Source organism: Sus scrofa, chromosome 8, assembly GCF_054392235.1.
Source record: "Sus scrofa isolate SSC_HxYL_T2T_F1_AM1 chromosome 8, Sscrofa_HxYL_maternal_Yorkshire_Landrace_v2.0, whole genome shotgun sequence".
Taxonomy (NCBI): domain Eukaryota; kingdom Metazoa; phylum Chordata; class Mammalia; order Artiodactyla; family Suidae; genus Sus; species Sus scrofa.
In genome coordinates this window covers 78,599,191-78,625,000 of record NC_139390.1, presented here as the reverse complement: position 1 = coordinate 78,625,000, position 25,810 = coordinate 78,599,191, and the positions used below count along the sequence as shown (strand labels likewise).

The 25,810-nt window shown below is 45.0% G+C and overlaps 1 protein-coding gene and 1 long non-coding RNA gene across 4 annotated transcripts in view; one reads left to right on the top strand and one right to left on the bottom strand.

Moving 5' to 3' along the window:
- LOC110262129 (uncharacterized) overlaps positions 1 to 8,318 on the top strand; it is a 21,693-nt gene extending 13,375 nt beyond the window's left edge. Inside the window, exon 4 of the long non-coding RNA XR_014812765.1 lies at positions 6,136 to 8,318. This is a non-coding gene — a long non-coding RNA (uncharacterized LOC110262129). The remainder of the gene's footprint in view (positions 1 to 6,135) is intronic.
- SHROOM3 (shroom family member 3) overlaps positions 1 to 25,810 on the bottom strand; it is a 349,594-nt gene that overhangs the window by 242,852 nt on the left and 80,932 nt on the right. The gene's annotated exons all lie outside the window — the stretch shown is intronic.

The following is a 25,810-nucleotide window of genomic DNA, read 5'->3' as shown; positions in this document are numbered from 1 at the left end:
TGCAGCTCCAATCGGACCCCTAGCCTGGCAACCTCCATATGCTGTGGGTTTGGCCCGAAAAAACAAAAAGCAAAAAAAGAGAGAGAAAGAAAGAAGGTTTAGCTTGCAACAAGCAGAACCGTAAGTGTGACCAGCGGGGCTGTTCTTATTGCGGTTATCTCAGAAGGACTGACTTCTTTGTCTCTGCAAAAGAATTCTCAGGGTGGTTGAGCTAGAAGGACACTGGGTAATAAAACTCACACAGACCCACCTCCAGTGCAGGATAATAATAGTATTCTATTAGTCACTGCTGTGAACTACCGGCATTTTCAAGCTGCATGGCATTCCAGGCCAGAAAGATACGTGAATAGGGACTGGCGAAAAGATTTCTTCACCTGGGATTTCTGAACAATGATGTATTTATTTATCTTCCCAGCAGAGCCATATAGTGGTTAAGCTCTGGAACCAGACTGCCTGGGTTCAAATCCTGCCCCCACTCTTAGAAGCTATGTGACCTTCGACAAGTTATTTGACCTCGCTGTGCCTGTCTCCCCTTCTGTGAGATAAGGTTAATAATACCCTTCCCAGGATGGTTGTGAGGATTAAGTTAATGCAAGAGTGTTTAGAAAAATGCCATTCAGTAAATACCCAGTAAATGTTAGTTTCTCTCAGTACCTTATATTCTCTTCCAAAAATTAGCAATACTTATATCTCTTTCATATACCTCACAGGTTATTTTAAAGATTAAGATTAGAGGCATTTAAGAAAACATTTTGAGATGCAAAACCTGGTTCTCTAAAGTCAACTATGAGAGGGACTCTACGGCCAATCTGGAAGTTGGCTTGTAAATTACAACCATCCCTGGAAGAAGGCCTCTGATTAGAAGGCAGACAATAGAGCTGCTAAAAGCTAGAAATCAAACAGAAGCAGCAACATCAGCAGAAAAGCAAGAGAAGGAAAAACAGAAAGTCTGCTTGCTATCTGCCAGGAGCTTGACACGTAGAACATAATTTAATTCTCACCAGCACTTATGAGGTAGGTGCTTTGTCGACAACAAAGCTAAGACCTAGAGGATTAAATAAGCTGCCCAAGGTCACAGAGGTATAAATAGCAGAGCCAGAATCCAAACACAGCTCTAGCCAAAGCCAAAACCAATCAAACATCCTCCACCCAGCTATAACACAGGCAGCACCCCACCCCCTTCAAAATAAATAAATAAATAAATAAAGCCACTCGTTGTGTTTGTGTAACTGAACAACAGAGAAGGCCCACGTGATGACAGCAATCAGGGCAAGTTACATCCTCATCATACAATAGGCCTCCCTTCCACCAGCACACAGTAGGTTCTGGGGAAACTCAGTGAAAGGAGATCATCACGCAGCAACCGGGACACTGCTGCGCTCCCAAGGGTCAGCTCTGCCACGTCTGGCTGCATCCTCAGACATGGCCAAGTGACTAGATCGTGGGGCCAGAAAGAGAAGGTGTATGTGTTGTAGGAATGAATCCACGAGTGAAGGAAAAGTGCAGCAGGCCCTGAATACTAAGGGATCTTTTGTCCTTCACAAATAGCCAGATGCCAGAACAGTCTTCCTTTTTTATTATTTTTTTGTTTTTGGCCAAGCCCGCGGCATGTGGAAGTTCCCAGGCCAGGCATCCCACTGGAGCCACAGCAGTGAGCCGGCTGCTGCAGTGACAATGTTGGATCCTTAACCAGCTGTGCCAGTAGGAAACTCCCAGAACGGTCTTTCTAACCTCCCTCCCCCTCCAGCCACAGCCCAGCTTTGAGCTACCTGCTATCAGATTCCCACTTAGCATGAGGCTTCCTTGCTGTAGGCATCTGCAAACCCTCAGCTTACTCCTCCTCACTCCATGAAGGTCTTTACCCCAGGCTCACTGTCAGCTTCTCAGCACGGGCACATGTGATGCCCAGAACCTCAGAGGATCCTCTGTCTGCCTTAACTCCCACCTTCAAGCCATCGTGGCTACTGCGTCCACGGTCAGCCCCTAGCTGTGTCGTAATGGGCACACCCTCCATAATTTCAGCCTCAAGCATTCCACTCTGACCACCTCCTCCTGTCTTTCTTCTTCGTAACAGCTTTATTGAGATGTAACTCATATACTATTACATTTGGCCCTTTAAAGTGATCGATTCAGTGGTTTTTTGTGTAGGTACAGAGTTATACAACAGTTACCACAATCAACTGTAGAATATTTGAATCGCTACCCTCCCTCCCAAAAAATCCACTAGACCTATTAGTCTTCACAGCCCCTCCCAATTCTCCTTTTGCTCCCAGTCTAGGCAACCACCCGTTTATTTGGTGTTTCTATGTGTTTATCTATTTTGAATATATTTTATTCCTAGTTTCTCAGCATATTTTCTAGTTTAATCTAAATCGTAGCAGAATGAAATACCAGAAACGTATTCCTTTTTATTGCCAAATCATGCTCAAGTGTATGGATATGTTCATTTCTTTATCCCTTCATTGATTGATGGACATTTATGCGCAACTTTTTATGTGATACAAGCTTTCACTTCCCTTGGGTTTATCTACGCCTAGAAGTGGAATTGCTGGGTCATATGGCAACTCTGTATTAACATTGTGAGGAATTGCCAGACTGTTTTCCAGAGTCACTGTAGCCTTTTATAATTCACATCAGCTGTGAATGAGGATTCCAATTTCTCTACTGCCTCCTCAACTCTTGTTGTTATCTTTTTCTGTTATCACAGACATCCTGGTGGGTGAGAAATGATGTCTCGGTGTGGTTTCATTTCGCAGTTTCCCCTCCTCTCTTTTCAATTCATTTGTTCTAATACTCTGACTCTAACAGATTTTTTTGTTTTATTCCATTCATTTGTCCTAAGACTTTTTCACTGCTTCTCACCCATTTCTAGGAAGTGCTCGATTCCTTCCTTACACATCTTAATGTCCATGGACTGTCATTATAATCACTTATTTGCACAGATTCTCAGCTCTTTGGCTCTTATTCTTCCTTACACCCAACTGGCAAAACCCCAGGTTTAGGTGACTTTCCACCTTCTCCACACTTTTACCTGCATGGATAAAACTAGCTGGTCCCAGTTTAAATCCATGACCTTCGACCCCATCTCAGACCTTAACACTTCTTGGCCATTCTAAATCTCTTCACTTGGCAAACTCAAAGCCATTCTTTCTTCCATTTCCCTGGTCAATTTCATAGCTTGGTCAACTTCACCACCATCCTCATGCTGGCTCTGCTTTCTACTTCATCAAGGAAAGAGATGCAATCAAAGACAACTCCTCAAACTCGTGCTGCCACATGGACCTCTCTGCTTTATCCTCCTTTCTGTTTCTAGGCTTGGACCAGCTATAGCAATGGTCCCATTTGTGCCCAAGATCCATTCTTTTATCATCTGCTCATATTCTTTACTCCAGCAATTGTCCCCTCTCAGGAACTATCACATGTTCCCATTCTATTGTATTATTCTCATTACTGAAAAACAGTCTATTATTTCCCCCATCTATTAACCAAAGCAAACCTTCCAATCCTACATCTTCCTCCAGCCTTTCTCTCCCTAGCCTGTATCTCAGCTGAACTCCAGGCGCATATATGTAATTGCCTGCTGTCGGATGGTTTTTTTAGCATCTTGAGTTTAACAAGACTAAAATGAAGCTCCTCCTGATCCCCACAAACCTGCTCTTTTACGGCAAATGGCATCACCATCTCCCAATTTCTTAGACTACAAATCTTAAGAAGTCTCTCTCACATTACACATTGACTCTATCAGCAAAGCCTAAATCACTACCTCAAAGATATGTTCAAAATCTGACCATTTCTGTCCACCTACACTACTGACCTGCTCTGACCATCTCTCACCTGGATCTTTTTTTATTTTTTTGCCTTTTCTAGGGCCACACCCGCAGCATATGGAGGTTCCCAGGCTAGGGGTCGAATCAGAGCTGTAGCTGCCGGCCTACGCCAGAGCCACAGCAACTCGGGATCCGAGCCACATCTTCGACCTACACCACAGGTCACCACAACGCCGGATGCTCAACCCACTGAGCAAGGCCAGGGATCGAACCTGCAACCTCATGGTTCCTAGTAGGATTCGTTAACACTGCGCCATGATGGGAACTCCTCACCAGGATCTTTAGTAGAATCCTAAACGGCTATTTCTACTTCTGCCCACATGCCCCTTCTACTCATTCCCCATCCCTACTCCAGACTGTGTTTTCTTTCTTCCTTTCTTTTTCATTTTTCCCAGCTTTGTTGAGATGTTATTGGCATAGAACATATGTAAGTTTAAGGCATCCACTGCAATGATTTCATACATGTCCTGTTAGCACATTTTCAGCACAGCAGCCAAAGTGACCATTTTAAAACCAAGTCGAACATGTCGCTCTTCAATTTAGCATCATCACATGGCTTTCCAGCCCACTTAGAATAAAAGCTCAAGTCCTCTTAATGGTCTTCGAGGCCCTACACGGTCACACCATCTGCCCCTCTGTATCTCCTGGACCTTTCTCCAATCCCTCCCCCTTGGGGTTACTCTCCTTCAGCCACCCTGGCTTTGCTGAGATCCCCTGAACTGCCCAAGGACACATCTACCACGTGGTCCTTGCACTTGATGGATTTTTGTTTGGAACACCTTTCCCCAGGCAGGCGCGTGGTTCACACCTTCTCCTCCTTCGGGTCTCCTGCATTTTTCAGAAGCTGAGCAAAGGCTGTTCCAAGTCAGAAAATTGCCAGGGCAGGGTTAGAGGGGACTGGAATAAGAGAAAGAAGAGAAAAGAAAAAAGACAGTTTGATGTTGAGGATCCCTTAAAGGCCAGGGGCTAATTGCTTGTTATTTGGTTTAATCTTCACATCCTGCGGAGTAAGGATGATTATATACCCGCTGTACAGATGAGATAACAGAGGTGCAGAGGGATTAAGCCATAACCCTAACAAATCTCTAGTAAATGGTGGTGCTTAGGGTCCAATCAAAAAAAAAAAAAAAAAAAAAAAATCTAACCTCAAAACCTATCCCTGGCCCACTACCTCACAGATAATCCAGCTTCCTATTTAATTGACAGCAAGTTGGGAATGCGGATCCATTACAAAACTCAAATATTTGCAGTAGTCAAGAAATCAATATGGCTTATTTTTACAAATTCTTCGCCTTGACTCTACCCTAAAATGAAACTTCTGTGTGCTCAACTGCAGGTTAATTAGATTCCAGAGATTCCTGGCACTCTCTCAACTAATCACCTAGGATCACTTTTGCATGATAAAAATTCCCTCAGGTGGCCCACTGCACAGGGATGCTTGTCAGCAAATTTGCTCCTTCCAGTTGCTGCTAAGGAGGCATAAACTGAAGGTCCTGGTGGGGAAGGAAATGAAAAGTAATTTGTTAATGGCTTTACTCAACAGTGCAAAAGTCCATCCTGGGTGGCCCAAAGATTTAGAAACCCATGCTCTGTAGACCTTTTCAGATGAGCTCTAACCCTGGGCCTTGTGAAGATGCCTGAGAAATCTTGGGGTGTCCAGCATCCCCTGGTACTGTGCTGCTGTAAGCCACCCCCACATTCATTATCTTTCAATTATCGGCTCAGCATTTCTTCCCCCCTCGCTGGCCTATTCTTCTCCTCTGACCTCTGACTTATGTATTTGCTTTTCCCTGTCTGGAATCCTTGCTCAAACCAACTTTAATCACTCAAACCCCGTGCTTTGAGCGGGGAGATGAATGTGGGGGAGCGGTGACAACCAAGTGACTTATGTGGATTTGTTTGTGCCGTGCCTTCTGGCAAGCCTTTCCCTCCTTATTTAATGGTGATGGGTTATTCATTAAATGACCATGAACCATCAGTGAGAGGCTGGTTTCTATTGTATGTTGGTTTTCTTTTTCTTTTTTGCTTTTTAGGGCCGCACCTGCAGCATATGGATGTTCCTAGGCTAGGAGTCAAATTGGAGCTAGAGCTATCAGCCTACACCACAGCCATAGCAGCGCTGGATCCTGAACGCACTGAGCGAGGCCAGAGGTCAAACCCAAATCTTCATGGATTCTAGTCAGGTTCTTAACCCACTGAGCCACAGTGGGAACTCCTTTACATTGGTTTTCTATAGACCTTAAATCAGCCCCATAAAATAGCCAATTTAAAATGTCTTATCCATTCTGCCAACACCCATTTCTGATAGAAACCCTTCAGAAAGTGGGCATAGAGGGAACCTACCGCAACATAATAAAGGCCACATATGACAAACCCACAGAAAACATCATTCTCAATGGTGAAAAGCTGAAAGAATTCCCGCTGAGATCAGGAACAAGACAAGGATGTCTGCTCTCACCACTACTCTTCAACATAGTTTTGGAAGTCCTAGTCACAGCAATCAGAGAAGTAAAAGAGATAAAAGGAATCCAAATTGTAAAGGAAGAAGTAAAACTGTCACTATTTGCAGATGACATGATACTGTACCTAGAGAATCCTAAAGAATCCACCAGAAAACTGTTAGAGCTCATCCATGAATTTGGTGAAGTCGCAGAATACAAAATTAATACAAGAAATCGACTGCATTTCTATATATTAACAATGAAAGATCACAAAGAGAAATTAGCAATCCCATTTATCATCGCATCCAAAAGAATAAAATACCTAGGAGTAAACCTACCTAAAGAGACAAAAGACCTGTATTCTGAAAACTATATGACACTGATGAAAGAAATCAAAGATGACACAAATAGATGGAAAGACGTACCATGCTCTTGGATTGGAAGAGTCAATATTATCAAAATGACTATACTACCCAAGGCAATCTACAGATTCAATGCAATCCCTATCAAATTACCAAGGACATTTTTCACAGAACTCAAACAAAATATTTTAAAGTTTTTTTGGAGGCACAAAAGGCCCAAAATAGCCAAAGACATCCTGAAAAAGAAAAATGGAGCTGGAGGAATCAGGCTCCTGGACTTCAGACTCTACTACAAAGCAACAGTCATCAAACCATATGGTACTGGCACAAAGACAAAAATATAGATCAGTGGAACAGGATAGAAAGCCCAGAATTAAACCCATACACCTACAGCCAACTGATCTATGACAAAGGAGGCAAGAATATACAATGGAGAAAAGACAGTCCCTCCAATAAGTGGTGCTGGGAAAACTGGACAGCCACATGTAAAAGAATGAAATTAGAACACTCCCTAACACCATACACAAAAATAAACTCCAAATGGATTTAATACCTAGATAAAAGACCAGACACTATACAACTCTTAGAGGAAAACATAGGCTGAACACTCTCTGACATAAACCACAGCAATATCTTCTCAGATCCACTGCCTAGACTAATGACGTTAAAAACAAAAATAAACAAATGGGACTTAATTAAACTTAAAAGTTCCTGTACAGCAAAGGAAACCCTAAACAAAACAAAAAGACAACCCACAGAATGGGAGAAAATCTTTGCAAATGAATCAACTGACAAGAGATTAATCTCCAAAATTTATAAACACCCCCGGTCGCTCAATACCAAAAAACAAACACCCAACCCCATCAAAAAATGGGCAGAAGATCTAAACAGACAGTTCTCCAAAGAAGACATACGGATGCCCAAAAAACACATGAAAAGATGTTCAACATCACTCATTACGAGAGAAATACAAATCAAAACCACTATGAGGTACCACCTTACACCAGCCAGAATGGCCATCATCAAAAAGTCTACAAAAAATCAGTGCTGGAGAGGGTGTGGAGAAAAGGGAACCCTATTACACTGTTGGTGGGAATGTAAACTGGTGCAACCACTGTGGAAAACAGTATGGAGAGTCCTCAGAAAACTAAAAGTAGAACTACTATTTGATCCAGTAATCCCACTCCTGGGTATCTGTCCGGAGAAAACCATGACTCGAAAAGACACTTGTACTCCAATGTTCATTGCAGCATTATTTGCAATAGCCAAGACGTGGAAACAACCTAAATGTCCATCGACAGAGGAGTGGATCCAGAAGATGTGGTCCATACACACAATGGAATATCACTCAGCCATTAAAAGGAATGAAATAATGGCATTTTTGCAACATGGATGGACCTAGAAATTGTCATGCTAAGTGAAGTCAGTCAGACAATGAGACACCAACATCAAAAGCTATCACTTACACGTGGAATTGGGAAAAAAGGACCCAATGAACTTCTTTGCAGAACAGATACTGACTCACAAACTTTGAAAAACTTATGGTTTCCAAAGGAGACACAGGTTGGGAGGTGGGGGATGTGCTAGGGGTTTGGGATAGAAATGCTATAAAATTGTGCTGTGATGATCATTGTGCAACTATAAATATAATAAATTCATTGAGTAATAAAAAATATAAATAAATAAAATGTCTTATCCATTCTGGTTTCTACTTCCTATAGCTGAAGTTTGGGAATTAAATGGTGGCCAGAAGACTATGGAGCAGTCCTCTAAATTTATTAAGTTGCCATCAGTATAACTATAACTTCCAGTTGGAAATATTTCCCAGGGGCTATTTAGTCTAAAGTTGATCAATTTCATGCAAATAATGATCTTGAGAAGTCAATTAGTATTGTATCCATTTTACAAAGAAGGCACGTGAAAAAACTTGCCTCAAAGTCCAATATTAAATATGTGGAATTTAGACTCAGTTTAACTCAAAGTCCATTAGACAACACACCTCTTAATGGCTGGCAGCATCCAATGAAAAAATTAATTTATTTCTACATGTACTGGTTTATATACATACATAGAAATGTAAGTATATATCTAAGTATAGATACAAGCATACATATAAGTATATAAAATATATACTATATAAATACCTGTCAATATATACATATGTATGTGTATATGTGTGTATATACATATGTATATGTTCTTGTGTACACACACACACACACGCATGCACGCACGCGCGCGCGCGCACGCACATAGAAAGAGAGAAAGAGAAACTGCTCTGTCCTGGGCTCAGAAGAGACAAAAAAATTTGATTTTCACTCCTTTGTAATCTAAACGAAAATGAAAGACCTATAAAAAAGAAAGATGGAGTTCCCATTGTGGCTCAGCAGGTTAAGAACCTGACATAGTGTCCGTGAGGATGCAGGTTCAATCCCTAGCCTCGCTCAGTGGCTTAAGGATCTGGTGTTGCTGTGACTGTGATGTAGGCCGGCAGTTACAGCTCCAGTTCGACCCCTAGCTTGGGAACTCTATATGCTGCAGGTGCAGCCATAAAAAGAAAAGAAAAGAAAGATAACTAGCATTGCAAGGTGGTATATCCAGGCGCAAACGTGAATGAGAAACAGAAAGTCCACTGTGTGTGTTTTCCAATCAGAGAGAAACCACTGAGGCTGTGCAGGACTAGAATGGTCTTTTATGGAGAAGGGGTATTGACCTAGGACTGGAAACCTTTTAGGCCATTTGCTAGAGAGTTCTTTTTTTCTTTTTTTGTCTTTTCTAGGGCCGCACCCGAAGCATATGGAGGTTCCCAGGCTATGGGCCCAATGAGAGCTGTAGCCATCAGCCTACACCACAGCCCCAGCAAAGCAGGATCCAAGCTGCGTCTGCCACCTACACCACAGCTCATGGCAATGCCGGATCCTTAACCCACTGAGTGAGGCCAGGGATTGAACCCGAAACCTCATGGTTCCTAGCCAGATTCATTAACCACTGAGCCAGGATGGGAACTCCCCGAGTGTTCTTGAATTACATAAAACTTGAGCCAAGAATAAGTCTTTTCTCTGGTCCCCAAGGAGGAAATTTAAACAAGGACGATGGAGCATGGGTCATATTAAGGGCCAATTTTCCCCCTTAGAAACATGCTGGTGGTCATGGACTGTGCATGCCTGGCACAGACTTCAAAACACCTTTCTTAATATCTAGATATTATTTGTTGTTTATCTGGAAGTCAACTTTAATTCAATATCCAGTATTTTTATTTGCTAAATCTGGCAACCCTATTCTCACCACGACATCTGCTTCAGGACTGCCTTCGCTGAATGTTTTTTCAATTGACTTTGGAAAGAAGAACCTTTGGAAAGGGGAAGGCGATGGTTCAGCTTTGCAGGCTGGGACCTTGATTTGGTCATTGTAGCCAGAGGTGAGTTCAGCAGGGGTCCCTCGCAGGAATCCAACTCATGAGAGACTATCTGCACTTGAACTGTGCAGACTTGGGGTGTTCCAGGCCACCATGCTTTTGCCCAGTGCCTGGAATGCCCTTCTAACCATTTCTTATCACTTGCTTAGTAAACTTATTTATTTATTTATTTATTTATTTATTTATTTATTTATTCAGCTCATTTGTTGAATCAGTCACTATCTGCTGAGCACCTACTGTGTGCCAGGTACTGTACTGGGAGCTGAACACCTACACTTCCCTCGGTGTTCAAGCATCAATAATCATGATGATAGCTAATATGTGGGGGGACTTGTCACAAGTAGTCCATTAAGTTATTTCATCTTCACATAACACTCTGATGTATTTACTATTATTATTCACATTTGACCAGTAAGGACATTGAGCCGCAATGGAGTTAAAAAAACTAACAAACAGGAGTTCCCTGGTGGCTCAGTGGTTAAGGACTCAGCTTTGTTACTGCTGTGGTTCAGGTTCAATCCCTGGTCCAGGAACTTCCACTTGCCTCGGGAGTAGCCAAAAAAATCGTGGAGGCAGGATTTGAATCTAGCAGTTTTCCAGTCTTAACCCTCCATTAAACTACCTTCTCTTTAACCATCCCCTGCTTGACTCTCCCCTCCTACAAGCTAGGCATGTCCCCCTCCAGGCTCCTATGCCACCGTGAACTTTGTAGACATCAGTAGTGATTTTGTTTCACTGTCTCGCAGGTTCTTGGCTTACACATCTGTCTCCTCAATCAGACCATAAGCTCCTCCAGGGCAGGGATGATGCCTTACTCATTAATGTGTCCTCAGCGCCTAGCACAGCTTGTGGTATAAAGTACACATGCGATACACCTTGCTGGATGGATTTCATGCCTGTTGTGAGAAGCAAGAATGGTTCAGGTATCAGTCAGAGGTGATCTAGGAAAACAGAAATGATGCTTAAGTATTTAAAAGAGAGGGAATAGGAGTTCCTGTTGTGGCTCAGCTGTTTAAGAACTCAACTAGTATCCATGAGGATGCGGGTTTGATCCCTGGCCCTGCTCCGTGGGTTAAGGATCCAGCGTTGCCAGGAGCTGTAGTGTAGGTCGCAGATGCAGCTCGGATCCAGCATTGCTGTGGCTGTGGTGTAGGCCGGCAGCTGCACCTCTGATTTGACCCCAAGCCTGGGGACCTCCATATGCCAAGGGTGTGGCCCTAAAAAGAAAAAAAAGGGGAGGGGATAGAACAGAGACACTTGGCTGTGTAGACAGAGAATGAGGTCCCCTGGCACAGCAGGAAGCCACCCCCACCCTCACCCCCAGGGGCAGAAGGTCTGCCAGGGGAGCCCAAGAAGGCTTGATCAAATGGAAAAGACAAAACATTGTCACAGACATGTCTCAGATCAAGGGACAGGAGACAAGCCCTGGCCCTGCCCTCCTCTCTCCCTCTGTCCAGTCATCCATCTCCCATTGGCCAAACGCTGCCAGAAGCCACCTGACTGGGAAGACAGAGAAGAAGCCTGCAGGGGTCAGCCTCCTGGGAAAGGGGCCAGGATGGGCTTTAGGGGCCCAAAGACCCAGGACAGGGGACAGAGTGCCTATCAGAGATTGCACTTCTCTTAGGACCATCATGAGAAACTGTGGGCTAAGGATGCTGACTGTCCCTGCAGTGCCAGGTAATGGTGACAAGTGCTTAAGCGTAGTGTCCCACCGCTGTCTAGGTTCCACAGGGACCCCACTCTTCTGCCAACCTACTGTCTCCAGGTGAGTCTAAATTCAAATGGGCACCTCCTTCTTTATGTTTCCACTGACAATGACAACAGGAAATACTTACTAAGCATCTGCTTTGCATCAGACATCTGCTAGGTCCCCGGGAGAAAGAACTCCAAAAGGGAGACACCCAGGATGGCAAGGAATTCTCAGCCAAGGGGACAGAGACAACTAAGCAGACAATTCCTCTGCCACGTGGGAAGGGCCATGACCACAGCAAGCATGTACCTACATTTGAACTTGGGAGCCCCAACGAGGGTCTCACCTTACCCCCAAGAGCTTGGAAATGCAAGAAAGAGATTCTTTTATGAGAGTTTAAACTACAAAATCCATGTGCAAGGGCTCAGAGTAGATAAGCAAAGACAAATGCAGGCAATGGAATAACCCCTAAGGCTGAACGCCCAGCTCTGAAATCCTGGCCTTCTGTGCTCTGCACACACTCACCAGAAGGCCACCTCATGGCACACCCACTGTATCCCAGGCACTGGGCCAGGTCTTTCCACACGTAATCTCTGTATTAACTCCCCGAGTCTCTGAGTTTTACTCCACAGACACTTGAACCTTATAAATAATCATTTTACAGGTGAAAAATGATGTGAGAGCTTCTTTATCCTGCCCAGGGTCCGAGAGCCAAATAGCTGCAGAGCCGGCTTTGGTACCTCTGTCTCCAGATACCCGTCTCTGCTCTAAGACACTAACTACCCCTGGCACAGGAGTGTGTTCTGCAGTTGCAAAAATAAAATTCAGCTAGGAGTTCCCGTCATGGCGCAGTGGTTAACGAATCCGACTAGGAACCATGAGGTTGCGGGTTTGGTCCCTGCGCTTGCTTAGTGGGTTAACGATCCGGCGTTGCCATGAGCTGTGGTGTAGGTTGCAGATGCGGCTTGGATCCTGCATTGCTGTGGCTCTGGCGTAGGCCGGAGACTACAGCTCCGATTGGACCCCTAGCCTGGGAACCCCATATGCCGCAGGAGCAGCCCAAGAAATAGCAAAAAGACAAAAAAAAAAACCAAAAAAACCCAAAAACTCAGCTAAAGTAAGGCTCCCTAAAGGTCCGCTTAATTAACAGCTTCCCAGATTGCGTGCAAACTCCTTTTAAAACAATTAAGTGCATCTATTGGGTTATGATTTTTTTTTTTTAATACCCAAATAGCTGGCTGGATCAAAAAGAAAGGGTGGTCATTTTATACATTTAGCACTTTGTTAAATATAAAACCTGGGCAGGATGTGTTCTTTTTAAAATCCTGTGCTAGTTGGGAGCTCATTCTTGGCTTTTCTATAACAGCGTTCTCTAAGGTGATGCCCAGAGACCCTTCACCTCGCCCCCAGTCACCTACCTGCTGAGCTACTGGAGCAGCCGGCCCCTTGGAGACAAATAGGAACAGTCTAGGAACAGGTTTTATTTTATTTTATTTTTTAGAACCGCACCTGCAGCATATGGAGATTCCCAGGCTGGGGGCCAAATCAGAGCTGCAGCTGCAGCCCTACGCCACAGCCACAGCAACGCAGGATCCAAGCCATGTCTGCAACCTACACCACAGCTCGCAGCAACACCAGATCTTAACCCACTGAGGAAGGCCAAGGATCAAACCCGCATCCTCTTGCATACTAGTTGGGTTCATTACCACTGAGCCACAATGGGCCCTCCCCAGAAACAGGGTTTAGTGTGATGGGAATAATGGTTTCTGACTCCATGGTCATCTGCCCTTGAGTTTTTTCTGGGAGATCACTAAACCTCCCTTAGGTTTTTCAAATATTCATTTCAAGTTAACTTTGCTTCTGCCTTATGTAGACCGTCCTGCCACCTCCCCGACCCTAATAATGCCCCTACAGAAAGCACAGAGTCATGAAGGAAATTATTATAAGCTGTTCCTAAGTGAAACAAAACAAGATGATAGCTCATCAAGACCGGTTATATGAGGAAAGATAAAGCTGGGCCCTCATTCTTCCTGTGTGTTCAAAATCAACTGCAGCAGGGCCTCCTATTTGAGGAAATTATTTCATTCCCAATGGAATAGGAGGTTGAAGCGTTCATGCTTTCCAGCTCCTTACTGTAAAAGAAGGAAGCCTTCAAGAGCAAGTGGGCAGGGAGCTTGGGGGTTGGTTCCAAAGGCCATCAACACTGACCTTCCTGGAAAGGAATGATTCCTTTGAGGGCCTTGCTCATGGCTTTCAGGATGCTTTCTGTGCAATGGAGTGGGAGGTAATCCCCCTTGAGACATTTTTGAAATGCTGGCTCAACTGGATGACTGCATGGACAGGGCACGCTGTCCTTCGGTAATTGTTTACTAAGAGCTGTACTGAACACTTTGGGTGGGTCTGCATTTAATCCTCAGAACAACCCCATAAAGATAACACAGTTATGACTGAAAGATGTGGAAGCTCAGATTTGGGTGATGTTTCCAATCTTTTTCCCAACACGGCACCTCCTTGAGGGCCAACAGGACCAAGCCCTCAGCTCATGCGTCCACCGTTCATGGTGCACTGGAAGGAGGGCTCGAATTTGGACAGGGCTAAGCATCTTGCCTGGGGCGAGAAAGTGGCTGAGTTTTAAATCCAAGGCTGTGACTCAAAAACTGGGCTCTTAATCACTACTTTATACTACAGTGTACCATCCAGTTATATGTGTGGTGGTGTAAAATTCTCACAAACACCCCCAAAGGTGAATTGTATTTGTCTTTCTTTTAAGAGGGAATATAGCTGAGTCCCTGTATGATGCCAGCATTGCGACATTGGCCAAGCCCTCACTTTATGGGGTTATTCTATTACATTGTGTTTTTATTTTTTTAATTTTTTGTCTTTTTGGGGTTGCACTCGTGGCATATGGAGGTTCCCAGAATAGGGTTTGAATCGGAGCTGTAGCTGCGGGCCTACACCGCAGCCACAGCAATGCTGGTTCCTTAACCCACTGAGCAAGGCCAGGGATCAAACCCATATCCTCATGGTTACTAGTTGGGTTTGTTAACTGCTGAGCCATGACAGGAACTCCACATTGTATTTTCAATGTCCTGTGCTTTTAGGGTTACCATTTGCCTGATGTTTTGATGGAAATCCTGTCATCTCATTGGCTCCCTTGTAAGAAGATTCTACTCTATGCTCTGAGTGGGAGGGTGTTGGACATGGAAATTGGAAAGCCAAGCAAACAGAATAGCTATTACTACCCTAGAAAGACAGGGGAACCACTCTTTCAGGCTAATTTAACGCACCCCAGGGGAATCTGGGAAAGCAAGTACATTCCTTGGCAATTGTTCTTTTTTGTATGTCTGAATCCACTGAGAAACTAGTAGGAGGATATCGCTCTAAAGACCAGCTAGTCCATATCTAACCTCCCACGTGTGACCATCTCCATCCACAAGACACAGATGCAAAAGTTGAGTAGGTGATATCTCAGTGTTACTTGTTAATCTGGTCCTCCCTGCTCTGCGTTCAGTTGATTAGAAGCTCTGCATGGGTGTGAGAGTTAAAGATCTCATGGGCTCTGTCCCTCTACCTGGAGACAAAATACCTTCCCTGGGTTTTCTTCCTCCAAGTTTTATTTATCTTCTTGTGAACATTCACAATGAAGCAATGAACATTCATTGCTTACTCACCCAGAAGTTAGATTCAGTATCAACTGAGAAAAGAGGACAAGCAACTACATATATTGAGGATAAGAGAACTATCAACACGTCTTAATCCTAAGGAAACACACATCATTTTTCAGGGGTATTTACTCTCAGTTAAGCCTTAAAGGAAGCAAGAGGTGTGGGTCTAATAACAAGACGGTGGAGGATGAAGAGTCAGGCTGTGGCTGGGAGCTGCCCATCACAGCAATTGATCTAGACCTTGTCCTAGGAGCCTAGAACTTGCAGGTGCCTCTTCATGAAGCAGATTCCTCAAGAGAAAAAGGGAAATGGACCCAAAGTTGCAACACCACCCGCTAAAAGTATTCAGCCAGCTTTAACACAGTGTTTACCCAACACCTGGTTAATCTGTGCCTGAGAAAACCAGCCCATTACCTATAGCAGCAACAGTTCTTTGCTACTAAATGCCTTCCTGTTTGCCTTGTAAGCAAGAGAGTTTTCAGAAAAGACCTGTTTTTTGTTTGTTTGTTTTTGTTTTTTGGGTTTTTTTTTTTAGTGTTAAAAAAGAAAATCCCTGGAAAAAAAAGGTGAATATCAGATCTCTGTATATCACCACTCACCCCAAAAGAATTTCCCCAGCCAAGGGGAAATTGTGTCAAATATGCTTCCAAGAACAAACCCAATGAGAAATACATTCGAGTCTCTCATCCTGTTGGATTTGTGAGAAAGTTCTGCTGCATTGCTAAAGCCAAGAAGATGGTTCCCAATCACAGGCTTGCTGTCAAGGTCCAGATTTGAAGTAAAACTACTAACCATAGGGTTCACCCCATAACCAAGAGATTTAAAAGAATGAAAATTACACCACTTCTATGTGGAATCTGTTTGAAAAAAGGATACAAAAGAACAATCTGTAAATCAGAAACAAACTCACAGATTTCAAAACCAAAAACCGTAGGCGAAACCATTGCAGAGGAGGGAAGAATTGGGGAAGTGGGAATAACATACACACCCTATTGTATAAAATAGATGATTAACGAAACAATAGTTTGTGATAACCTCTATGGGAAAAAAGAATGGATATATTTATATGTGTGACTGATTCACTTTGCTGTACACCTGAAACTAATACAACATTGAAAGTGAAAACAAACAAATATAAAAAGAGCTTAGGAGTTCCCATCAAGGCTCAGTGGTAACAAACCTGACCAGTATCCATGAAGACTCGGGTTCGATTCCTGGTCCCACTCAATGGGTTAAGAATCCAGCATTGCTGTGAGCTGTGATGTAGTTGCTAGATGTGGCTCGGATCCAAGCAGCATTGCTGTTTTGCCATGGCTATGGTGTAGGCTGGCAACTACAGCTCCAATTTGACTGCTAGCCTGGGAACATCCATATGCTTCAGGTGTGGCCCTAAAAAGACAAAGAAAAAAAAAAGAGCTTAATAAGTGAAAAATAATTTTAAAATAAAATAATGAAAATTATGTAAACCTTCCTTCAAACTTGAGAGAAAGGGGATTTTTTTTTTTCTTTTTATCCATGCACCTGTGGAATATGGAGGTTCCCAGGCTAGGGGTCGAATCAGAGCTGCAGCTGCCATTTACACCACAGCCACAGCAACACTGGATCTGAGCCCCATCTTCGACCTATGCCACAGCTTGCAGCAATGCCACATCCTTAGGCCAGGGATTGAACCCGCATCCTCATATTAGGTCCTTAACCCACTGAGCCACAATGGGAACTCTGAGAAAGGAGATTAAAAAAAAAAAAAAAAAAAAACTCTTTTGGGCTGGAAGAAAAAGAACAAGAGAGCAAGTCCTTGGTGAGAATGGCTGATGTCCAACCCTGGGAGCAGCAGGGAGACAAGAGAGCTGGGAGCAGGAGGGCTTGGGCCCTCCCTCCCCAGCAAGAATCCTGCAAGGGAACATTCTCACCCAGAGCCCTGGGCCAGCGTGCAGGCTAGAGCAGAGAGCAATGGCCACAGGGTAGGTCCAGCCAGACAGCCCCTCTGAGACAGACCCTCCACCCCACCTCCACGCTTCCTGCAGCATCACAGCAGCCCAGGAGAGCCGTGGGTATCTTCCCCGTGGTTTCCCTCCCACCTGCTCTCTGAGATGGGGCAAGGGTTTGCCTGAGAGAAACAGTGGACTAGGAATAGCCTTATTGTGTATGAACCTGGCAGCCACAGGGCAGGGGCGGGCTATGGACATCAGCCCTGGGGGGCAGGGAGGACAGCAGTCAAAAGTCAAAGTCAGCCCAGAAGAGGTTCGTCTCAAGAACCAGTTTTCTACCCCTTAAATGTCAAGGTCACCATAAGAACACCAAGAACCAAAAAAAAAAAGAGAGAGAGAGAGAGGAAAAGAAAAATCTTGACTAAGAGTTACTCAAGAAGGACTGGGTTTCCAGCATCTAGAGTCACATCCCAACAGCTCTTGCCCTGGTATGCTGGCATCCTCAGAGAGCGTCTGCTGCTCTGGCTTCACTGACGAGGGAAATTGGTGCCCCCCAGCAATGCTCAGATCAGAAACACACCCTTGATGGCTTCTGGACAGAGCAGGTTAGCAGGCATCTTCCCTCATACCCCTCGGGGAGTCGGTACCTGCCATGGTGTATTATACGCCCTTTTCTCTTTCTGCTACAGCTGCTACAAAATTCCCGGGAAGGCAGTGCTCCCAAAGCAGACCATCATGGCCAACGGCAAATTCTCCTGAAGAAGAGCTGAGATTGAGGGTAGGGATGGGGGCTTGAAGTCAGGTGGGAGAAGAGTTTTTTGGGGGGTTTTTAAAATTTTTTTTTTCTTTTTAGAGCCACACCTGCAGTGTATGGAAATTCCCAGGATAAGGGTCAAATTGGAGCTGGATCTGCTGGCTTATACCACAGCCATGTGGTAACACTGGATCCGAGCCGCATCTGCAATCTACACCGCAGCTCACAGCAATGCAGGATTCTTAACCCACTGAGCGAGGCCAGGGGTCGAACCTGAATCCTCATGGATGCTAGTCAGGTTCGTTACCACTGAGCCACATTGGGAAATCCCAAAGAAGTTATATTTAAATGCTTAAAAAAGACCAGGGTTTAAACCAGAGGTAATTGGATTTATCTTGAATTAGAAATATTTAGTTTTCTATTACCATGTAGAAATTAGGGCTCATGAGTTAATTTAATTCAATTATAGAAAAATAAAATTACTTCTCAGCTCACTTGACATTTGTGTTAATGAAAATTTACTCTCTCAGAATTTTTTTTTTTTTTTTTTTTTTTGGCCATGTCCATGGTGTGCAGTAGTTCCTGGGCCACGGATGGAACTTGTGCCACAGCAGCGACCGAGCTATAGCAGTGACAATGCCAGATGTTTAATTGCTAGACTACCAGGGAACTCCCTCTCTGTACATTTTCATGTAAATTCACTGTTACTATTTCAATTTTTTTTTTTTTTTTTTTAGGGCCACACACGAGGCATATGGAGGTTCCCAGGCTAGGGGTAGTCAGAGCTGCAGCTGCTGGTCTACACCACAGCCGCAGCAATGCCAGATCCAAGTCATGTCTGCGATCTACACCACAGCTCATGGCAATACCAGATCCTTAACCCACTGAGTGAGGCCTGGGAGGGAACTACATCCTTATGGATACTAGTCTGGTTTGTTCCTGCTGGGGCATGACGGGGAACTCCCACTGTTTCAATTTTATCTCACCTTTCAGAATTAGAGGTTTGATGCCCTCATAAAAGAGTTTTAATCCTCAGTGCAAGAATTAGAGGGACTGTTCTAGCGGGTGTATCAGTGGGCCTGGCGATTGTCGTCCAGCATCCACTGCACCCTTGAAGCAGCTGTGGTGACTGCATCTCCAAGTGAGCCCCGAGCCACCCACAGGGACCCCTAGCCTCAGCCAGTCCGCACATGACATTTCTCAGATCAGAGGCCTCAGTCACAGTTGGGGCAGGGGTATCAGCCAGTGCTGGGGACAGACCTCCTCTCTCTGGAGATGGACAAGGAGAAGTGGCAAAGGCCTTAAGTTTGAAATTAACACCATTGAAGGTAAAGAACAAAGAACAAACGCCTGGCCAGTTACTCAGTCCCACCAACGCTGAGACCCTCTGGGGTTTCCAGGGCCGAGGCAGTCAGTCCAGCTCTTGGATTGTTCAACCCAGTTTGAGGTGGGCTCTGTGTTCCGTGTGACCAAAACCCCCTGAAATGCCGTGGCTGCAACAGAGGACGTTCTGCGCTCCGAATTTTCAATGCACTGCCCTCCGACCTGCGACTTCATTCTCCCAGGGGCCTGGAGCCACAGACCTCTCTCTGGCTTTCCCCTCCTCCCTCGGCTTTTCATCCTTCAAGACGAGAGGGAGGGCGGGGGGGAGAGGGAAGGGGGAGAAGGGGGGAGAAGCGGGGGAGGGGGAGGCGGCATCAGCTTCCTGCTTTTGGTCCAGGCCGCTGGAACATTCCTTATGCGCTCTTACATAAAACGAAGAATGTGAGCGCTCATTGTTCAGGGGTGTTGGGTGACTCCAGACTCCGGGAGAACAATCCATTCCACACATTCCACCAGCAGCTCGTGACCAGGTGATGCAAGCCGGGGGGACGCGATGCCCCGAGCTGGTTTGATCTGTCGTGGGGATCGGGGATCGGGGATCGGGGCTGGCGGCTCTGAGACTGTTACCTTTCACTCGCCCCGCTGCCCTCTCACATACCACTTCTAGACCCTTCCAGGCACCTCCCAGGCCGAGTTTACAACAAGCCACTGGACGGGACACTTATCAAAGGGCAAACATTGACTTTACAAGGTGGCAGTTAAAAATAACCTGCCAGAGGCTCAGAGTGCGTCAGGGAAGGCCATTGTCCCCTGGGGTGTGTGGTGTGCCCAAGACTTCCTCCCCAAGGCCTCCCTCCCACCTTCGTCTTTTGTACGTATTGATTGATTAAAGTATAGTTGATTGAGGACGTTGTGTTTTAGGTGGACCGCAAAGAGGTTCAGTTTTGTATACAGATTATATTCTTTCTGACTCTTTTCCATTATAGGTTATTACAGGATACTGAACACAGTTCCCTGTGCTGAGTAGGTCCTTGTTGTTTCTCTGTTTTATGTAGAGTGGTGTGTATCTTTTCATCCCAAACTCCTAATTTCTCTCTCCCCACCCTTTCCCCTTTGGTGACCATTAGTTTTCTGTCTCTGAATCTGCTTCTGCTTTGTACATAGGTTCGTGTGTGTCCTATTTTAGATTCCACATATAAGTGATATCATGCAGGATTTGTCTTTCCCTGTCTGGCTTCCTTCGCTTAGTAATGCACATTCTGTTTCCTTTCTGTGGCTGCAGATTGACAAGATTCAAAGAGGGCAGTGTCTTTAGGATGTCAGATTTTTTTTTAGTTTCTGCCCTTTCCCATTTACTCTTTGTCTTTGGGGCTAGCAGACAAATCCCAACCTGGCTGGTGCAGAGAGGAGCAGTACACAGGAACCTACTAGCATGCATGCATTCATTCATTCATCCATCCATTCATTTTTGCATCCAGAGGCATGTGGATCCTGGAAAAGAGGCATCATTCCCAAGGCTTGGTTTCAGCTCACAAAGCCAACAATGAAGTCAGGTCCAGGCTGCTTGCCATGCAGGCAGCACAAAGGTAGGACACAGTCAGGCCATGGCCAGCAAAGATCAGAGGAGGCAGCAGACTCTTTTCAAATGTGACATGGGGGGAGAGTTCCCTTCATGGGGCAGCAGAAATGAATCTGACTAGTATCCACAAAGATGCACGTTCGATCTTTGGCCTCGCTCAGTGGGTTGAGGATCCGGCATTGCCATGAGCTGTGGTGTATGTCACAGTCATGGGTTGGATCCCGTGTTCCTATGGCTGTGGTGTAGGCCGGCAGCTGTAGCTCCAAGTCAATCTCTAGCCTAGGAACCTTCATATGCTGCAGTTCGGCCCTAAAAAGACACACACACAAAAAAGTTATCAAATGCGACATGGGGGGGATGCCCGTTAAATAATAAAAGACTGGTTCCTTGCATCCATGTTGAAGCAAAGGTGTTTAGAGTCAATACCCTGCTGGAAAGCGCTAAATTTTAGAATAGGCTCTGTGCTTGGAAAAATGATATTCGAGAACCTTGAAGAACTCTACTGAAAGACCTCTCAAAACTCTGTGTTAAAAAAAACAAACAACTCAACTGGAAAGTGGGCAACTGGAAAGTGGGCGGAGGAAGAGGATATAGGATGGCAAATAAGCACATGAAAAGGTGTTCAACCTCACTAACCAGTAGAGAGATGCAAATTAAGACCGCAGTGAGATAATATTATTCAGCTAACTGAAATAAAAAACCGTAATAATGCCAATGCTGATGAGGATCTGGAGAAACTTCTTGATCTTTCATACTTAGCCGGTCAGGGGGGCAAGGAACTTAAAATGCTTCAGCCTCTCTGGAAAATCGTGTGAAAGTTTCTTTTTTTCTTTCTTTTTTCTTTTTTTTTTTTTGTCTTTTCTAGGGCTGCACCTGAGGCATGTCGAGGTTCCCAGGCTAGGGGTCAAATCAGAGCTTCAGCTGCCAACCTACACCACAGCCACAGCCACGCCAGATCCGAGCCTCGTCTGCAACCTATACCACGGCTCACAGCAACACCCGATCCTTAACCCACTGAGCAAGGCCAGGGATCAAACCCGCAACCTCATGGTTCCTAGTCGGATTTGTTAACCACTGAACCACAATGGGAACTCCTGAGAGTTTCTTTTAAAACTAAACATACCCTTGCCATGTGACCCAGCAATTGCACTCCCGGGCATCTCTCCTAGGGAAATGAAAATTTTCGTCCAATAGTAACTTGTACATGCAATTGTTCACAGCAGCTTTTTTTTTTTTTTTTTCTTTTGGTAGGGCCTAAGGTGCAGCATATGGAGGTTCCCAGGCTAGGTAGGGGTCGAATCCAAGCTACAGCTGCCGGCCACAGCCACAGCCACAGCAGCATGAGATCTGAGCCACGTCTTCGGAACTATATCACTGCTCACGGCAACCTGCTCACGGCAACGCTGGATCCTTAACCCACTGACAGAGGCCAGGAATTCAACCTCAAGGATACTAGTCAGGTGCATTTCAGCTGAGCCACAGCAGGAACTCCAATTGCTCACAGCAACTTTATCTGTAGTAGCCCATAACTGGCTTCAACCAAAATAACCCTCAAAAGCTGAGTGGTTAAACAAAACTGTGGTGCATTTCAGTTAAAAAATGAAACAGAAACCTCAATTAAACAGAGCCCAGGAGAGGGAGCTCTCGCACTCTGAGATGATGGCGGAGCCCAAAAGGAAGGAGAAAAACTCCTTTCTTTCCTGGCAAGGACTCAGCCAATGAAAAGCCAAAGACTCTTTGTATGTGAAGCCTCCCAACTTCCTCTTCCGTCTGAAAGTGTTCTCCTCCCTTGTTCTGTGGGGACTTGCACATGGCTCCCTGTGGTTGCTGACCCTGAAATGCAATTCTCTACTGATCCCCAAGAAATCCATCTTTGCTGGAGAAATATCTGGCAGTCTTTTTCTTTTAGGCCAACAGTCCATACCAGGGACTACTCTTCAACAATAAAAGGGAATGACCTTCATAGAACATTCTTAAAATGACAGCATTAGAAATGAAAACCAGATTAGTGGTTGCAGGGGTTAGGGATGGTGGGGGGGGGGGAGTAATATGACTACACAGGGGTAGAATGAGGGGGATTTTGTGGTCACAGAATAGTCCTGTATTCTGATTGCATTTGTGATTACATGATTTTACACATGTGATGAAATGGCATGGACTTTTACACGTGCATTTGTACCAATGTCAAATTCCTGGCTTTGATAATGTACCATAATTATGTAAGATGGAAGCAATTAGGTGCAGAGTTCACCAGATCTGGAGTTCCCATTGTGGTTCAGTGGTTAACGAATCTGACTAGCATCCAGGAGGACACAGGTTCGATCTACGGCCTTGCTCAGTGGGTTAAGGGTCTGGCATTGCCGTGGACTGTGGTATGGCTCACAGACACGGCTCAGATCCTGCGTTGCTGTGGCTGTGGTGTAGGCCGGCAGCTACAGCTCCGATTCCACCCCTAGCCTGGGAACCTCCATATGCTGCGGAAGCGACTCAAGAAAATGCAAAAAAAAAAAAAAAAAGGAACAGCTGATGAGAAGAAAGCAAGGGCCGATAAAAAGGAGACATGTAGGGACATGACTGGTCTCTTCAAAGGCTTGAAATGCTGCCAAGAGGCAGAGGGATCAGATGATTTGCATGTGCCTCTGGGAACCCATATACTATATCAAAGGGTATAAATTCCAGGAATTCAGCATTGGGCTTAATATATGGAGAAGATCGCTTTAGCGGTGAGAATAGTCTGCAGATCCGCGGCTTTTGCTTGGAGTGAGAGGGGTCCTGGTTGTCACTCCCATCTGGATGGTCCTTTGGGATTTAAGAATCACCTGGAAGATTCAATCAGATGGTCCAAGGGAACCCAGCCCTGTGACTCTATCCTTAGATACACCGTTAAAGCATCAAGCAAGATCTTAAAGCCTGATCAAAATATAAGAAGCTCTGCACAAATAAGAACTCCTATGTTGCAACACTGTCAACCTTACAAGTCTCAAACCTACTCATTAGTCATTCTTCCCATTTCTATCCAATACTCACCCAAAGAGGAAAAGAGAAGCAATAAAGAGATTTCATCTGAATAATACACAGATGCACATACAAAACCATAAGAAGTGAAAAAAAATTAAAAAATAAATAATGGAATCTACGTCATGGCTCAATGGAAATGAATCCGACTAGTATCCACAAGGATGTGGGTTTGATCCCTGGCCTTGCTCAATGGGTTGGGGACCCGGTGTTTCGGTGAGCTATAGTGTAGGTCAAAGACATTGTGGCCAGCAGCTATGGCTCCTATTTGACCCCTAGCCTGGGAACCTCATTATGCTGCGAGTGAGGCCCTAAAAAGCAAAAAAAAACAAACAAAAACAAAAAACAACAGCAACAAAAAAACCCCGAAAAAACATAAGAAGCACTTTGCAGGAGTTTAATTTCTAAGATCATCAGTGTATGTGGTAAAAATCACGTATAGACAAAATTGCCCTGAGGAATCCAGGAAGGCACCACCGTGGCTGCTGCCTCTTTGAAAGCCCAGCACTGAGAGTGTCCCTTCAGTGCTGGAACTGATTTCTGCTTTTCTGGTTCAACACCAAGTAAAGGACTTGGCTTCTATTTCAGTGCCAAGTTCTATGAAATATATGCTTAAGCAGGACTCTTAGTCAGGGGGAAGAGATATTTGTTGTGTGGGGAGATGAGACCAGATGAGACCAAGGAGACTCACGTCGCCCATATATTCTCACCCAGTGAGTGGAACAGCAAATGGAAAGCGTTGCATCATTTATACTGCTGCTATTTTTCTATTCCTTTTCTTTTTTCTATTTATCCAAGTGCACAGAGTTGACGTTGCTGAAGTTAAATGCATTCCTCTGAACACTCAGGAGCAAGCCAGAGCTTCTGAATGAGCCATCGTTCTCTTTAAGTTCACGGTCTCTATGACTATTTCCCCCCCACCCACCCCACCGCCCAGCCCCTGGAAACACACCCCATTGCTTATCCAGCGCCCTGCTTTCTTCCAGGAAAGACATCCCTTCCCTGAGGGGGGCTGCACCTTCCCCCCTGCAGCCAATGATGCTAGGATGCCACCAACCACAGGGCCTCACTGGCCACACAATCAGCACGTGACCCAAGTTGGGCCAATCAGAAGCCTGCCCTGGAATTTCTGCACCTGCAACCAGAGACCAGCTCTCAGCCTCCGGGTTTTAGAAGACAACCAGGACAAAAGAGAGAGGCAGTGTGGAGAGATGGAGAGAGGGTGCCAAGCTCCATTTCTGTCCTCGTTCCAATAGTCGCTAGGGTCCCGCATGCCCCTGCCCTTCTCGTAATGACCCAATAAAAGCCTCCTTTTTGCTTAATTGCGCTTACACCATTTCCAGTAAAAGGACTTTTAATCCAGGCCTCAAGAATTTGATTCCTTGACCTGAACCAATCTCAATATTTTCTGGGTAAATGAGAGGGAACATGGAGAGAAGCGTGGATGCCGTGTCCCGTCCTTGCTACAGCACAAGCTCGGGAACATGTTCATTTTTAGGCAGGCTCCATAGAGCCAACCAAGCATAAGGTGAAGTTTTAAATCCTTCCAAATTATTTAGATCATCTAGTACATGGCAGGAAGGGAGGGAAGGAGGGAGGGAAAGAAAAAAGGAAGGAGTGAGGGGAAATGAAAGGAAGCCCTCCACCTTAATGAGAGCCCCCTCTGCTTCTGTCTTTCAACGTCTTCGGAAAAAAGGCTCTTATTTAACCCCAGCAAACATTTGAGTGCCTGTTCTGTGCAGATGCTGCTGTCGGATGGAGGAGACGAGACACATGAATATATGCCCGCCCCACCCTTGAGGACTCAGCCC